The sequence below is a fragment of the Nicotiana tabacum genome, chromosome 7, assembly GCF_000715075.1.
Source record: "Nicotiana tabacum cultivar K326 chromosome 7, ASM71507v2, whole genome shotgun sequence".
Classification (NCBI taxonomy): domain Eukaryota; kingdom Viridiplantae; phylum Streptophyta; class Magnoliopsida; order Solanales; family Solanaceae; genus Nicotiana; species Nicotiana tabacum.
Genome location: NC_134086.1, coordinates 97,079,868 through 97,096,246, shown reverse-complemented (window position 1 = coordinate 97,096,246; position 16,379 = coordinate 97,079,868).

The following is a 16,379-nucleotide window of genomic DNA, read 5'->3' as shown; positions in this document are numbered from 1 at the left end:
ATTCATAAGAGATATTTCTTGCGCTACTTGTCTCTGAGAAGAATCGAATGTTTAACTTGGTTTACAAGTTGGAATTTGCTTGCAAGTTAGTTACAATTGGCATTGAGTACATATCTATTATTAAGGGGTCGTTTGGTAGAGCGTATAAGAATAATATTAAATAAGGTGCATTAATAATGTAGGGGTTAGTAATGTAGGGGTTAGTAATGCATGAGTTAGTAATACAAGCATTAGTTATACAGAGATTATTTCTTATGCATTGTTTGGTGTGGTGTATTAAAAATTAAAATGCATTGTATAATATTTAAGAAATTTAATTGTTTACAAAAATGTCCTCCATATTCTTTAACTTAAGGGACTTTAAGGATAATTTTGTCTTTAATCATGCTAATGTATGCATTAATAGCCTTTGTATAGCTAATGTCATGATTTTCTATGCATTAGCTATACATAGGATAATACCAAATAGAGTGTATAACTAATGCTTGTATTAGTTATACATAGGTTGAAAAAGTGTACCAAAAAAGCATTACTAATACACAAAGCTAACGCATGTTTGTATTAACTAACGCATTACTAACACACTCTACCAAACGACCTCTAATTCTCTTGAAATGGACTATGTCATCTTGTTAGTACTAATTATTAACGCTGTTTTGAGGTTCAAGTACCTGTGGTTAAATTCTTCTTACTTAAATTAAGAGTACCATAAGAGGAGGGGAGTAGGACGAAGTAACAGCAATAAAGAGAACAAAAGAAAACAGACAAGAGGGTTAAGAGACAGAGGTGAAGAAGAAAAAGACGTGTGAGCATGCATGCTCAATCACTGCTGTCTGTCTAGAGGCAAGTCCATGTTCGGACGAAAGGAATGCCTGAGTCTTTTTGCTTTGCAATTGTAGACAAAATATAGTCAGTGGTTGCATGCCTAGCATCCTATTCTTTATTTTGTACCTATTTGGGACATTTACACAAGTATGTACATCAATTAAGTCTTTTCCCCATGCATGTGGCTCTACTCCCTCCAATAAAATCCAGAGGCATCCAAAGATCTATGAGAACAAGCCACCTTTTAATCTTGAAATGTTTATTAGAACTTCACTTGTGATTAAAAGGTCATAATTAAAATTTCAGTGTCGCGAGTTTAAGTTTTACTAACGTCAAGAGGCTATATTTTATTTTAGATGTTTTATGTATTTTTCATGATTGGATAATACGAATAATGTTTTTTTTTTTTCGCTGCAAAAGAAGTTATGAATATTGTTTTAGTGTGTACTTTGACTTTACTGTTAAGCAATGTAAATTGCTAACTACGTCACATTCTCCAACGCAAAGAACTAAATAGGTGATTATGAAGCTTTAAAATGTTATAAATATATTATATTATGGATGTTTATTTAGTATTTCGTTATAAATAAGCTTCTTGAAGAAATTTATTCATATGGGACTCCGCCGTAAATATGTTTATCTATTTAATACTCTATTGGAAATAAGCCTTCTAAAGAAGCTTAGCATTTCGGTACTCCGTAATGGGCTATTAATGAAAAACCATGAAACCCGACCTACTGGTTCTTGTCTATTCCCTGAAGTGAATGAGACGAACTTCCACCAAGCTAAGGGTGGAAGAGGTCGTGGTCATGGCTGTGGTCGGGGAAGAAACTCTAATCATGGTAATAATAATGCACCAAAGATCTCTCTTCACCACCAGCAGTGGAAAAGGAAGGAACAAAAGTATGAAGCGGTGCAAGCAACAAATGTAGAAAATGCATGATATAGATGTGGAGGAAAATGGCACTGGTCAAAGCACCTGGTTGAGCTTTATCAAGCCTCCCTGAAGAAGACAAAGAAAAATGTTGAAGCACATTTTATTTCTGAAGATAATTTAGAATTCATGCATTTGGATGTAGCTGATTACTTAGCACTCCCAGAAGGAGAAACAAGTTATGTGATCGGTAATGAATTTATAGAAACGTAAATATTTAATTTTTGTTGTTTGTAATAGATAGTATGGTTATGTAATTATTGTACATAAATAAAAATTATGCTTTGATAATGATGTTTACTATAATATATTTTGTTTATGTCATTTTGAAGAATATGGATAATTTTCAAATTATGTTTAGATCAAAGATCAATCATGAAGATATTTGTATAATTGATAGTGGAACAACTCACGCCATATACAAAGATGAGAAATATTTTTCTTATTTGCATAGGGAAAAAAGAAAATATTTTTACAATTTCTGGTAATATAAGTTTGATAGAAGGCTCCGGAAGAGCCATTATATTTCTATCTAAGGGAACAAAACTTAGTATAGACAGTGCATTGTTCTCCTCCAAGTCCCGAAGAAACTTGTTGAGTTTTATAGATATCCGTTGAAATGGATATCATGTTAAGACGATAGATAAAATGAATATAGAATATCTTTATATTACAAAATATATTTCTCGCAAGAAGTGCATTGTAGAAAAGTTACCAACTTTATCTTCTATCTTATGTTATTCAAAGATTAGTACAGTTGAAGTACACTCTATCGTAAATCAGAAGTTTACTGATTCAAATACTTTTGTTCTTTGGCATGGCCGTTTGGGCCATCCTGGATCAATAATAATGAGACAAATTACTGAAAATTCGAGTGAACATCAATTAAAGTACCTGAAGATTCTTACAAATGATGAATTTTCTTGTGATGCTTGTTATCAAGGCAAAATGATCATTAAACCATCACCAATGAAGGTTGGAATTGAATCCCCTACCTTTTTAGAGCGTATACATGAGGATATATATGGACATATTCACCTAGCAAGTGGATTATTTAAATATTTTATGGTCCTAATAGATACATCTTCAAGATGGTCTCATGTGTGCCTACAATATCTCGCAACCTGGTATTTGCAAAATTATTAGCCCAAATAATTCGATCAAGGGCACAATTTCCAGATTATCCTATAAAGGCTATTCACCATGATAATGTTCGAGAATTCTCATCTCAAGCTTTTGATGATTATTGTCTATAAGTTGGGATACAAGCTAAACATCCTGTAGCTTATGCTCATACTCAAAATGGCCTTGCAGAGACATTTATTAAATACCTACAATTGATAGCAAGACTACTGCTTATAAATAAAAATTGTCCACTATTGTTTGGGGCCATGCTATCTTGCATGCAGCATCACTTATGCGTCTCATACCGATACATTATAATAAATATTATCCATAATAATTAGTTTTTGGTCATGAACCAAATGTTGCCCATCTACGAATTTTTGGATCTGTTGTATATATGTCAGTAGCACCATCACATTGCAGTAAGATAGGCCCCCAAAGAAGGTTAGGAATATATGTTGGGTTTGAATCACCGTCTATTATTCACTATGTTGAACCATTGAGGGGAGATTTATTTACTGCTCGATTTGCAGATTGTCGGTTTGATAAAACTAATTTTCTACAATTAAGAAGAGAGAAAAAGAAAATCAAAAGAGATTGTGTGAAAAGTTTCATCATTATCTCATTTTGATCCACGTACTCCTATATGTAATCAGAAGGTCTAGAAGATCATCCATCTACAAAATATAGCAAATCAAATGCCAGAAGTATTTACTGATTTGAAAAGGATAACTAAGTCACATATCCCTGTAGAGAATGTGTCTATCCAAATTACTGTCCCGGCATGACCATCTACTAGCATGAGATCTAGTAAACCTAAAGTACACCTGAAGCGTGGTAGGCCTTTGGGTTCTAAGGATCGAAATCCTAGAAAAAAAATCAACAAATGATCAAAATGATACTATAAAGGGATCTCCTGAAGAAATCCAAGATCTGACTAGTTCTGAGAATCCTGAAGAAATCAATGAACCCGAGACTCAAGTGAAGAGGAACTTTTAATAAGTTCTATTGGTGATGGGATTAATTTAAATCGTTCTAAAATAGTGGTGGATAATATTTTTGCATATAATGTTGCACTTAACATTATGCAAGATAGTGACAACCTTGAACCCCGATCTGTCGAATAATGTGGATAAAGATCTGATTGGCCAAAATAGCAAGAGTGAATTCAATCAGAATTGAAGTCACTTGCTAAAAGAGATGTCTTTGAACCAGTATCCCAAACACCTGCTGGTATAAAATCAGGTGGTCATAAATGAGTTTTTGTGCGAAAAAAAGAATGATAAAAATAAAGTCGAAAGATACAAGGCTCGGCTTGTCGCGCAAGGATTCACACAACGACCTAGAGTCGATTATGATAACATATTTACCCGTTATGGATTTCATAACATTTTGATATCTCATCAAGTTAGCCTAACGTCGAAGGCTTAAAATACATCTAATGGTTATGATTACAACTTATCTGTACGGGTCACTTGAAAATGAAATTTACATGAAAATCCATGAAGGATTTAAAATTCCTGAAACATATTCAAAATCTCGAAAAATGTATTCAATCATATTACAAAGATCTTTGTACGGTTTAAAATAATCTGGGTGCATGTGGTATAATCGCCTCAGTGAATATTTACTGAAAGAGGGTGACATAAATGATGTTATTTGTCCATGTATTTTTATAAAGAAAATGGATTCAGAATTTGTTATACTTGCTGTTTATGTTGATAACATAAATCTACTTGGAACTCCAAAAGTGCTCCAAAAGGAAATTAAATATTTTAAGAAAGAATTTGAGATGAAAGATATTGGAAAGACAAAACTTTATCTTGGTCTGCAAATTGAATATTTAGCATACGAGATCTTTATCCATCAATCTGCCTATACAGAAAGGGTCTTAAAACGCTTTTACATGGACAAAGTGCATCCAATGATTGTTCGATCACTTGAAGTAAAGAAGGATCTGTTCCGACCTCCAGAAGAGGATGAGGAACTCCTTGGTCCCGAAGTATCTTATCTTAGTGCAATTGGTGCACTTATGCATCTTGCTAATGCTACAAGGCCTGTCATAGCATTTTCTGTTAATTTACTAGCAAGATATAGCTCTTCTCCTACACGGAGACATTGGAACGGAATTAAGCATATATTGCGATATTTAAAGAGAACTCTTGATATGGATTTATTTTATGCTAACAAAGATAGTTGTGGATCTTATTAGTTATGCATATGCAGGTTATTTATCTGACCCCCATAAAGTTCGATCTCAAATTGGGTATGTATTTATATGTGTAGGTACTGTCATACTATGGCGCTCCATAAAGCAATCTATTATTGCTACTTCTTCAAATCATGCTGAGATAATAGCTATTCATGAAGGAAGTAGCGAATGTATATGGTTGAGATCAATAATTCATTTTATTCGAGAAAAATGTGATTTGGAATGTGAGAAAAGACCTATAATTTTATACGAAGACAATGTTGCATGCATAGCCCAATTGAAGAGAGGATTTATAAAAGGAGATAGAACGAAGCACATTTTACTAAAATTATTGTACACACATGATCTTTAGAAAAATAGTAACATTGATGTGCAACAAATCCGTTCAAGTGATAATCCGGCAGATTTATTCACTAAATCTTTGCCAATTTCAACTTTTGAGAAGATGGTATACAAGATTGGAATGCAGAGACTCAAATATTTGAAACAAGATTTTCATGAGGGAGAGTAAAATAAGCACTATACTTTTTTTTCTTACTAAGGTGTTTCCCACATGGTTTTCCTTATAAGGTTTTTAATGAGACAACTAGCTATGCGTATTATTAAATATGTGCTCTATTTCCTTTACTATAATTTTTTCCTCTAGGATTTTTTCCTAGTAAGGTTTAATGAGGCATATTATCTTTTAATGAACATCCAAGGGGAAGCATTATAAATATATTATATTATGGATGTTCATTTAGTACTCCATTGTAAATAAGTTTCCTGAAGAAGCTTATTCAAATGGGAGTCCGCCGTAAATATGTTTATCTATTTAGTACCCTATTGGAAATAAGCCACCAGAAGAAGCTTATCCTTTCGGTACTTCGTTATGGATAAATATCACTCTTGGTAGAAGATTATCAATATCTGGTATAATAAAAACTTACAAGCAGCTTGCACAGCAATTTACACCGCAACTTTCTTTCTTTTACAAATAGAGGAGAATTTAGTTCTTTATGTACATCAGTTTGAATTCGAATAATATATCAATTTCTCTCTATACTTGTTTTTACTTTATCATTTTTATTTTATAACATAAAAGATAATGTATAATTGCTTTCCTTGTTAGTTTTGCCTACTTTTGGATTTACAAGCTACGGGCATTATGGACATTATAAACAAATACACGAACACTCCATTTGTGATGCTTATAGTAGATTAGTGGGCATATTAGATGCTTGTACAGTAAGGGAATTAAATTATCAAAGGTTGGCTCATATAAATATACTAAAATTAAGAAAGAAGGCCTTTTTGGTTGTTAGTGTTGCGTCATTAACCATATATCTTCAAAATATAAATTTTTTAAGAAACTCGGTATCACCAATTTGAATTTTATTAATTTTCTGGTTATTAACTTAATCGGTGTCTCCTCCCTTATTAATTTTGTAAAGATAAAGTAAGAAGTTACGTATCTCCACTCAAAACCCACAATTGTGCCTACTGACTGGTCAAAAAGAGGAACATAAGAGAATAACAGTGAATTTGAAATCATCACCAAATATACCTAGCTAGTGGGACATTCTATATTAAAGTATTGTCCCATGCTACTTGTCAAATTAGCACATTTACAAAAAGGCTTTTACATCACAGAGAGAAATATTAAAATAATGAACACAATTAAGATTGTCCAATTATTTTTGATGAAACCTGAAAGGTAACTATTTCAACAGCATACAATAAACTATTTTAATTTTTTTTTTATATACATGCATACACACTAACTTCCCCAAACCTCGCTGTGGACCTCACTGAGTCGTTATTGTATATGCAATACTCTTCCTGCAATAGCTACACAGAGAATAAAAAAGTCAATAAACTTATTTCTATCATCATTATATTGCTTTAAAAATTAGGGGAAAAAATCTAAATAAACATACATATATATACTTATAAAAAGGAGGATGAGAATGTGATGAATGAAGTGGCAACATAATGGGGGAAATCAAGTTGGTCATTCACCAATCCCATGAAAGCTGAAACTTATAGTGATTACAATGATTAGCTCAATATATAATAGTATGAGCAACAAATTTCAACATACCATAGTTAGTCATTCCCACAATAACCAAAAAAGAAGTGATTAGTTAAATCATACTTTTTGTAGGGCAACCCCATTCCTCCTTGCTTTTTGAAAAGAGGAAAACATAGAGTTTGAAAGTCTGAGTTAGGTTGTGTTGGAATTAGGAAAAGAAAAATAAAGGTATGGTTTTGAAGGAGGAGAGGATCATTTTCTTGATTCCTTTCTCACTTTGGTATTTGGTCCACATATACAAGAGCTACGAAAAAGAAACTTTATTATAATCTGCTGTTTGTTGATGTATTAGCTGTAAATCTTGCACTAACTAAGGAGCATTTCATTATCTATACGGAAAAATGTTTATATAAAATTATAAGAAATCTTTATATGCTTAGATGTTTATATCAAATTATAAGAAATCATTATGTGCATCAAACTGCCCATTTAGTTGTATCTTCATTTTTTTTTTTTTTCACATAGTTAAACTATTTGAATAGTTATCTCTTGGTCGCTGTCTTTTTTTATGTAATTCTTTGGAATTTACTAATTTCCAAACAGGGGCAAAGCTGCAGCCTATCAAGGTTGGTCAATTGACCACCCTCCGTCGAAAAATTATATTGTGTATATAGGTAAAATATTAGTTTGTAGAGGTATATAACACATATTGAACATCCTTTATCGAAATTTTTTTTTGCATTTTTTTCAAGTTTGAACACCCTTGAAAAAATTTCTGGCTTCGCCACTATTTCCAAAATGAAGCATTAGCAAGTTCTAGTGCAAAGCAACATCCTTGTTTGTTTTTCCAATAATTTATCTTGGCTCCCCAAATGCTGCAGAAACTCTTCTACACGGAGGAATATGGCGTTCATATATTCAAATAATGCAATTATTAGATGTTGTTTGTCATAGGTTGTTATTGTTAGGGTTATGGACATGTATTACGTGTACTAAATTTGAACAAAATGGGAGATCTCTAGTTTATGTTTGACTTGACCAATTATATGTCTGAAACACTTGTCTATATAAAAGCTTTGGTTTTGGTTTTTCAAAAAACAGAAGCTCCTTTTGTAGCTTCTAGGGACAGGTTTCAAAAATCGATTAGGGAAAAAGTAGTTTGTTTGGATTAGGAGAATAACTATTGAAACAATGTTCAAGAAAAGCATTCTTGTTAATCTCTTTTGTGAAACCTACGTTTCGTTTTCATTTTTGGTTTCCAACTATGGTTTGCTACTGCATGCTACTTCAAAATAAATGTAAAAGAAAGAGCAAGAATTAACGGCAGATTCAATAGCATTGGTCATGAACTCCAAAACAATAGAAAATAGAGCGTTGTATACTTATAGCCTGTTTGACCAAACATTTAAAATCAGCTTATTTTCAGAAGTGTTTTTCTCAAAATTTTTGGTGAAAAACAGTTTGTGTTTGACTAATTAATTTGAAGAGCACTTTTGAGCAGTAATTAGTGTTTGGCCAAGATTTTGAAAAATGCTTATAAGTGTATTTTTCAAGAAAGTGCTTCTCACAAAAGTGTTTTCGAAGATAAGCTACTTTTTCTGTTTCTCCTCAAAAAACACTTTTTTCCATCTAAAAGCTTGGCCAAATATCTTAATTTTTGGCCAAAAATACTTTTGGCAACAAAAAAAATACTTTTGGCCCAAAAAGAGCTTCGCCAAACAGGCTATTAGACTGTCACACCAACAACGAGCACAACAAAACCTTAGATAGGCATACAATTAGCTACTTCTCTTTAATTGAAGGTTTAACATGTAGTCTCTCGCAAAGGTTTAATGGTTTTGTACAATTTGATATATTCAAATGAAATGTTTCTAATTGAGTTTTGTTTAAATAGATGAGAAAAATCTTACTCCATTCCCTACTTGAACGTTGAATCTTCGGAATTATGCATCAGTGGGACCAGGCCCAACAATTCTAGGCCCAAATTTTGTTTATCAAGTTGACTTACAGGTCCAATTCAAAGGGTCCACATTGGGATGGGGTCGGGTCTAGAAGCCCATAACAAATTCCGGTTATGTGAGTTGAGAACAATTCGGACCAAAATCAAATTAAGACGAGACGAATTCCTAATTTCCTACTATATTCATTGTCGTGAGCAAGAGAGACAGCCACGTGCCAAACGCAATTTCGTAATTTAAATACTCATGGATATCACTCGCATGTCATGTGACAATTTGCCTAAGGTCCACGACTTGAATGTGGCCTATAGCTTTATCACATCACATATCACATATCTATGTGCTTGAGTCCACCACTTCTATTTAGTTGATGAATTGACCGAAACAGACGGTCCAACCGACCATTTAAGACAATATATAATCGCGAAGAATTAATATATATATATATATATATATATATATATATATATCAGGAAAAGTAAATAATAAATTCGGCCGATTATTTTTATAAAATTTGTATTTACAATTGGGAATTACAAATTAGCTATGATATGAAAAATAATTAAAATTTAGTCACTTTTTCATATAAAGATAAAGCATGAACACCTTAAAAATCAGGAAAGATTCCTGTATAATATGCTGGAGTTTGAATTTTTTTACGAATTTTATCATGTGCTGGACTTCCAACATAATATGCTGGAAGTTAATATGCAGGAACTTCATAATTTAGCATATTATATTGGAAATTTTGTGTTTCAGCTGGAATTTCATAATGTGCTGGAGTTCCAACATAATATGCTAGAACTTTATACACATGAGCTCTATAATCCAGCATATTATGCTGGAACTTTCTGCATTTCAACTACAATAGTGGCTATATTTATTAATTTTACAAACGGTAGCTATTTTTTGATTACCAACCCTAGAACTAGCTAGCACATGCTATTTTCACAATAAAGTAAGCCGTCAATTGGGTAAAAAGCCTTTTATTTACTATTTTAAAACCAATTTGGGCCTAGTTGGAGAGGTCTACTTTCAATGGATTGCGCTTGTATCCTTTGCCTCATTTGGTGTAAAAATGGCATGTGGTAGCAACTAAGTAAGGTGGTCTTTATTTTTTATCTACTAATTATAATACTCAGCAAAAATAGTCACTACTAATAGGAAAAAGACAGTTTTACCCTTTCTTCAATTTTTATATTCCCAAACCCTTGTTTTTTTCATTCAGAAGAGGGAAAATTTGAGAGCAAAAATTTCAGGGCAAGTTTCGCGTGCTCCTCATCTGTATCGTCCTCGCATGCAAACCAGCTACACTTAATATTTCTCCTTCTTCATCTTCTCTGTCATCTTCTATGCATCGAATGATCGAACTGGTAATTTTTTTTTGCTTTTATGTATTTTTGTTTTTGTATATGTGTAATCACGATCAATGTTATGTCAAGTATGTGTGAAATTTCAAAAATAATGATTATAAATTGATTCAATATCGAATAAGTAGCGCATTTTTGTGAGGCTGTTATTCAGAAATTTTTGGTATTGAAATGTGTTTGTGGTTCAATCAATATATTTGATTATGTAAGGACATCTCATAAAAATAGTCGTACGAATTCATAAGCTAACTGTGTTTATGAATTTTTAGTTAACTGTGTTCATAAAAGTTAAGGACCAAGAGACATTAACTTTCGAACTTGGAGTTCGAAGTTGAGGATTGAGTGTCCTTAACTTTTGAACTTGAAACTTGAAACTTGAAGTTAAAGACCAAGTGTCCTTAACTTTGGAGCTTGAAAGTTGAAGTTCAGGGCCAATAGTCCTTAGCTTTTCAACTTGAAACTATAAGTTAAGGACTGCCTGTTCTTACCTTTTTTAATTTGTAACTCTAAATTAAGGGCCAATTGTCCTTAACTTTTGAACTTATAAGTCAAAGTCCAGGACTAAGTCTTTAACTTTTGAACTTGGAATTCAAAGTTAAGGACCAAGTGTCCTTTACTTTTGAACTTGAAACTTGAAGTTCAGGACCAAGTGTCCTTAACTTTTCAACATGAAACTATAAGTTAAGGACTGCCTGTCCTTAACTTTTTAACTTGAAACTTGAAGTTAAGGACCAAGAGTCCTTAACTTTTGAACTTGAAATTTGAAGTTCAGGACATATTGTCCTTAACTTTTCAACTTGAAACTTTAAGTTAAGAACTGTCTGTCCTTAACTTTTTTACTTAAAATTTGAAGTTAAGGACCAAGTGCCTCGAACTTTTCAAGTTGTAACTATAAGTCCTAATCTTTATGTTCTTTTTCCTTCTTTGTAGTGTGATAATGGAAGGAGATCATGTGTTCGAGTTTGATGTTTGGCGTAATTTTATGATCTATTGGAAAGGAGAGTTACAGTATAAGGAAACAATCAAAACTTTTTTGTCAAACAGGCAATGGAAGAAGTTGAGGGATGGTATTTTCGGAAACCTTTTCTGATTACAAAGTGTGAAGTTCTGTGTAAACTTATTCACTGTGTATTGCTTTCAGAAATTGTAAATAATGACTCTGATTCGATGACATTCAAGGTTTTTGACCGTGAAATTAAGTTTACACATGAAGCATTTCATATAATTACTGGTTTGAAATGTTATTCTTCACTAGACATCAAAGGTTTGCATGAAAAAGAGAATAGGCTTTCAAAAGTCTATTTTCCCCGGAAAGGATAGAGTTGAGTTGGGTGATTTGTTTAATTTTATTATTAGTCACCCACATGGTACAACTGCATCATTTGTAGGCAGCGATGATGATGTTGTGAAGTTGGCAACAATTTATTTTGTTGAATCTATTTTGATGGGGAAGCGAAAGAATAGGAATGTGTCCGAGCCGATAATGAAAACTGTAGATGATGATGAACTCTGCTCTTCTTTCAACTGGGGCTCTCTTTCTTATGAAATGTTATTAAAATTATTGAAGATTTGTTTGAAGCCCAATGAGAAAGAGAAAGAGAAAGACAAAGATAAAGACAAGGATAACTACACTATACTTGGCTTTCCTTTTGCTTTTTGTGTTTGGATTATGGAAGTATTGCCTATTTTTCAGGAAAAACAATTTGCGAACTTCCAAGAATGTAATTTTCCTCGGATGTTATGTTATTTGGAAATGAAATCTCCACAGTATGATTCTTTGTGTAAAAATACTTCCATAATGAAAATGTAAGTTAATCTAATTACTAACTATTTTTTTGTTTATTTGTTTTAGTTATGAAAACTTATGTTTTTTTTTGTTATATAATAGTTGTATAAGTTGATCGAGGTGGCACCATTTATTCATATTGAAGAAGATACAGAACCTATTAGTGTGCGAGAGTCAATTTCTCAAGATCAAAGCTCAATGCTTTCTTCCACACAATTTGATGAAGTCATGCTTAAGGAAATTGTTAAAGTAGGATTTTTGTCTTTGAATAACATTAGTTTTTTATTTGATTATTTTTTTGCTTAAGAGACTTTTTTGTTTTTATGGTTTTTGATTTAGAGATTATCAGAGAGTTTTAAAAAGGATCTGCATGCTGAAGTTACTAGAATAAATCAGAAAATATCTGTATTAGAAAAAAAGATTGAGAATGAAATTAAGGTAATATCATTAATTTCAGTTAGTCTAAGTTCAGGACCTTGTGTCCTTAACTTTTGAACTTGTAACTCAAAGTTAAGGACTGCTTGTCCTTAACTTTTGAAATTGTAAGTCTAAGTTCAGGACCATATGTCCTGAACTTTTGAACTTTGACTCAAAGTTAAGGACTGTTTGTCCTTAACTTTTGAACCTGCAAGTCAAACTCAAGGACTCCTATCCTTAACTTTTGAACTTGAAACTCAAAGTTAAGGACCAAGTGTCCTTAATTTTTGAACTTGAAACTCAAAGTTAAGGACTGCCTGTCCTTAACTTTTGAACCTGTAATTCAAAGTTAAGGACTGCATGTCCTTAACTTTTGAACCTGTAATTCAAACTTAAGGACTGCATGTCCTGAACTTTTGAACCTGCAAGTCAAACTTAAGGACTCATGTCCTTAACTTTTGAACTTGAAACTCAAAGTTAAGGACATACATTCCTTAGCTTTTAAACTTTGAACTCAAAGTCAAGGACTGCTTGTCCTTAACTTTTGAACCTGTAATTCAAACTTAAGGATTGACTGTCTTTAACTTTGAGTTTCAAGTTTAAAAGTTTAGGACAAGAGTCCTTAAGTTTGACTTGCAGGTTCAAAAGTTAAGGACAACTAGTCCTTAACTTTTGAACATTGAACTCAAAGTTAAGGATTGTCCGTCCTTAACTTTTGAACTTGTAATTCAAACTTAAGGGTTGTCTGTCCTTAACTTTTGAACCTGCAAGTCAAACTTAAGGACTCTTGTCCTTAACTTTTAAACTTGAAACTCAAAGTTAAGGACAGTCAGTCCTTAACTTTTGAACTTTGAACTCAAAGTTAAGGATTGTCTGTCCTTAACTTTTGAACCTGTAATTCAAACTTAAGGACTGTCCGTCCTTAACTTTTGAACCTGCAAGTCAAACTTAAGGACTTCTGTCCTTAACTTTTAAACTTTGAACTCAAAAGAAACAAAAAAGAACGTAAGCAAAAAGAAATTTTGAAAATTCAGACATCTCCTCAAATAAGAATAATCTAAATGAATCCAATTTATAGCAAAAACTTAAAATAGTCGATAAACATAAGTGAATATATCTACTATTCTCTATGCTTTCTTGAAAATGGATGGACTGCCGGAGAATATATACAAGTTATTCTATCATGACCAATTCTTCTGTAACGACCACATTTGAATGTTATTTTTGATGACTCGGTAGCTGGAATATGCCTTTTCTTCTGCCTTCTACCTGGTGGCACTTTGAAATCTGGAGGTTTAACAATTTGTGACTTAACACTTTCTGGTACAATCCAAGAATCAGTATGTCCTACAGGATGTATTTGTCTTTCATATGTTTCTTGAAACTTGAAACTTTTGAAGTTAAGGACTCCCTGTCCTTAACTTTTTAACTTGGAACTCTAAGTTAAGGACCAAGTGTCCTTAACTACTCAACATGCAAGTCAAAGTTCAGGATGAAGTGTCCTTAACTATTGAACTTGATACTTAAAGTTAAGGACTACCTGTGTTTAACTTTTTAACTTATAACTATAAGTTAAGGACCAAGTGTCCTTAAATATTTAACATGTAAGTCAAAGTTTAGGACCAAGTGTCCTGAACTTTTCAACTTGAAACTCAAACTTCAGGTCCAAGTGTCCTCAACTTTTTCAAAACAATTTGCAAATCTATGACAGTATGACCTTAATATACAGAAGAACAACAACAAAGTTAAGGACACAATGTCCTTAACTTTTTCAATTCAATTTGCAAAATCAGGACACTATGTCCTCAATATTATGTGCTCACTTTTTATAGAATTATCACAGGATGTGATGTCCTTAACCTTATCAATCCAGAAATTCAAAAAAACAAAAAAATCAAATTTCTACTTACTGTATAAAAATTAATAGAAATCGGAAAAAATATAACTATGTCGAAATAAAAATCAATAGAAACACATAAAAGTATAACTTATTGTAAATTTATGTCGATTTTTGGACGAGAAGGTTAAATTCTATAGTTTGAAATCAGAAGAGAATCTTTTGCAATTCTATACTTTGAAATTCGACGATTATAGTGAAGTAGTTACGTGCGTTGTTGCTACTGCTGATTGTTAATAAAAGCGTAGGTATAAGTTATAGCAGAAGAGTATTTTCATCCAATCAGGTATAAGTTTATTAAACCAGTGGCTAAAGCCTAAAGACATTTAAATCACTGGCTTTAAAATAAAGATATGTGCTATTAGTGACTATTTGTGCACATCGCCCTCATTTGGTCCAATGGACACTTTGAATTTTGGGGAATCTTCATTGTATATAGTTGCCATAAAAAGCAATAGTCAATAAATATATATTTTATATATAACCAATATATATTTTTGGAATTTTACCTCCTATAGCAAAAGTTGATGTCTTATTTATTTTAAATAAATACCATTTTAAAAAATTATATTCCATAGCTACTTTTTCATTTTTATAGCCAAATATCTATTTGTGGTCACCTCTTACACTTAAGCCATAAAATACGCTTTATATTATTTTTCTATCTCATTCTTTCAGATTTTTCTCCAACCTCTCTCTCTCTCAGCGCCAATTCTCACACAGCAAGAGATTGAAACAGAATCCGCCATGAAAGAAATCGAAGAAGCATCAAAAGGTTCATCGTTATTTCCCGTTTTCCCCCAATCTACACTAATTGGGATGATCAAAGTAGTAGAACATTAATTTCTGAGACCGAGTCCATTGCGTGCCGACCAAATCCAAGTTTAGGGCAGGGGATGTCATTCAACGATTTTGACAAGTTTTTTAAAGAGTTGCCTCATGTGGACGACCTTCTTCACCTTTATGCAGATGAATATCGTTCTAATTAGGAATTTTTACTTTGAACAAAGACGACGGAATTTGGGGCTGAGCAACTTGAAGAGTATGTTTCCTTTTTTTCTCTCTCGTTGTATTGCAATGTATCTTGTTGTATTCTATGTATTTCATTGTATTCATTATTTTCTTTTTTCATTGTATTTCAATGTATCTCGTTGTATTCCATGTATTTCATTGTATTCACTGTCTCGCTATATTCCATCAATGTATTCATATATATTTTTTAATTAATATAATTTATGTATTCAGATTTATAGTTGAGTTTGTTGAGTTATACTAGGAGTTTATTGTGTTAATTGATTCACTTTCCGTTTAAAAACAACTGAATAGACCATGAATTGCGCTATTTACGTTGTTGTATTCATAAATACATATCGTGAATACAGTCGAATACAATAATCTGTCTAGCTGTAATTCCCTGTTTCACGCCGTAAATACAGTCGAATACAATAATCTGTCTCGCTGTAATTCCCTGATTCACGCCGAGAAATGCTACTGTATTCATGAATGCAGTAGCTTAAATACATCGAATACACTCTAGAAAACCTGGAAACATAGCTATAGGAAGTAATATAGTAAATGATAGCTACAACTAGCTAATAATCACTAAAACATAGTAATTTCTGAAAGTTTCTCTATATTTTTGTATATTTAACTAGGAACTGTAATTATTTTTAGACGACCGACCAAATAAAATCCCATTTTATAAATTAAAAAAGCTCTGACATTTCAGCAAGTCGCATTTGGTTATTGTCTAACATTGATCTCTTAAGACTTGTTAAGAACCATATCTACCCTCTTGTGTAAAGTAACCTTTTTCGAATATTTCACTCAACACACATTTT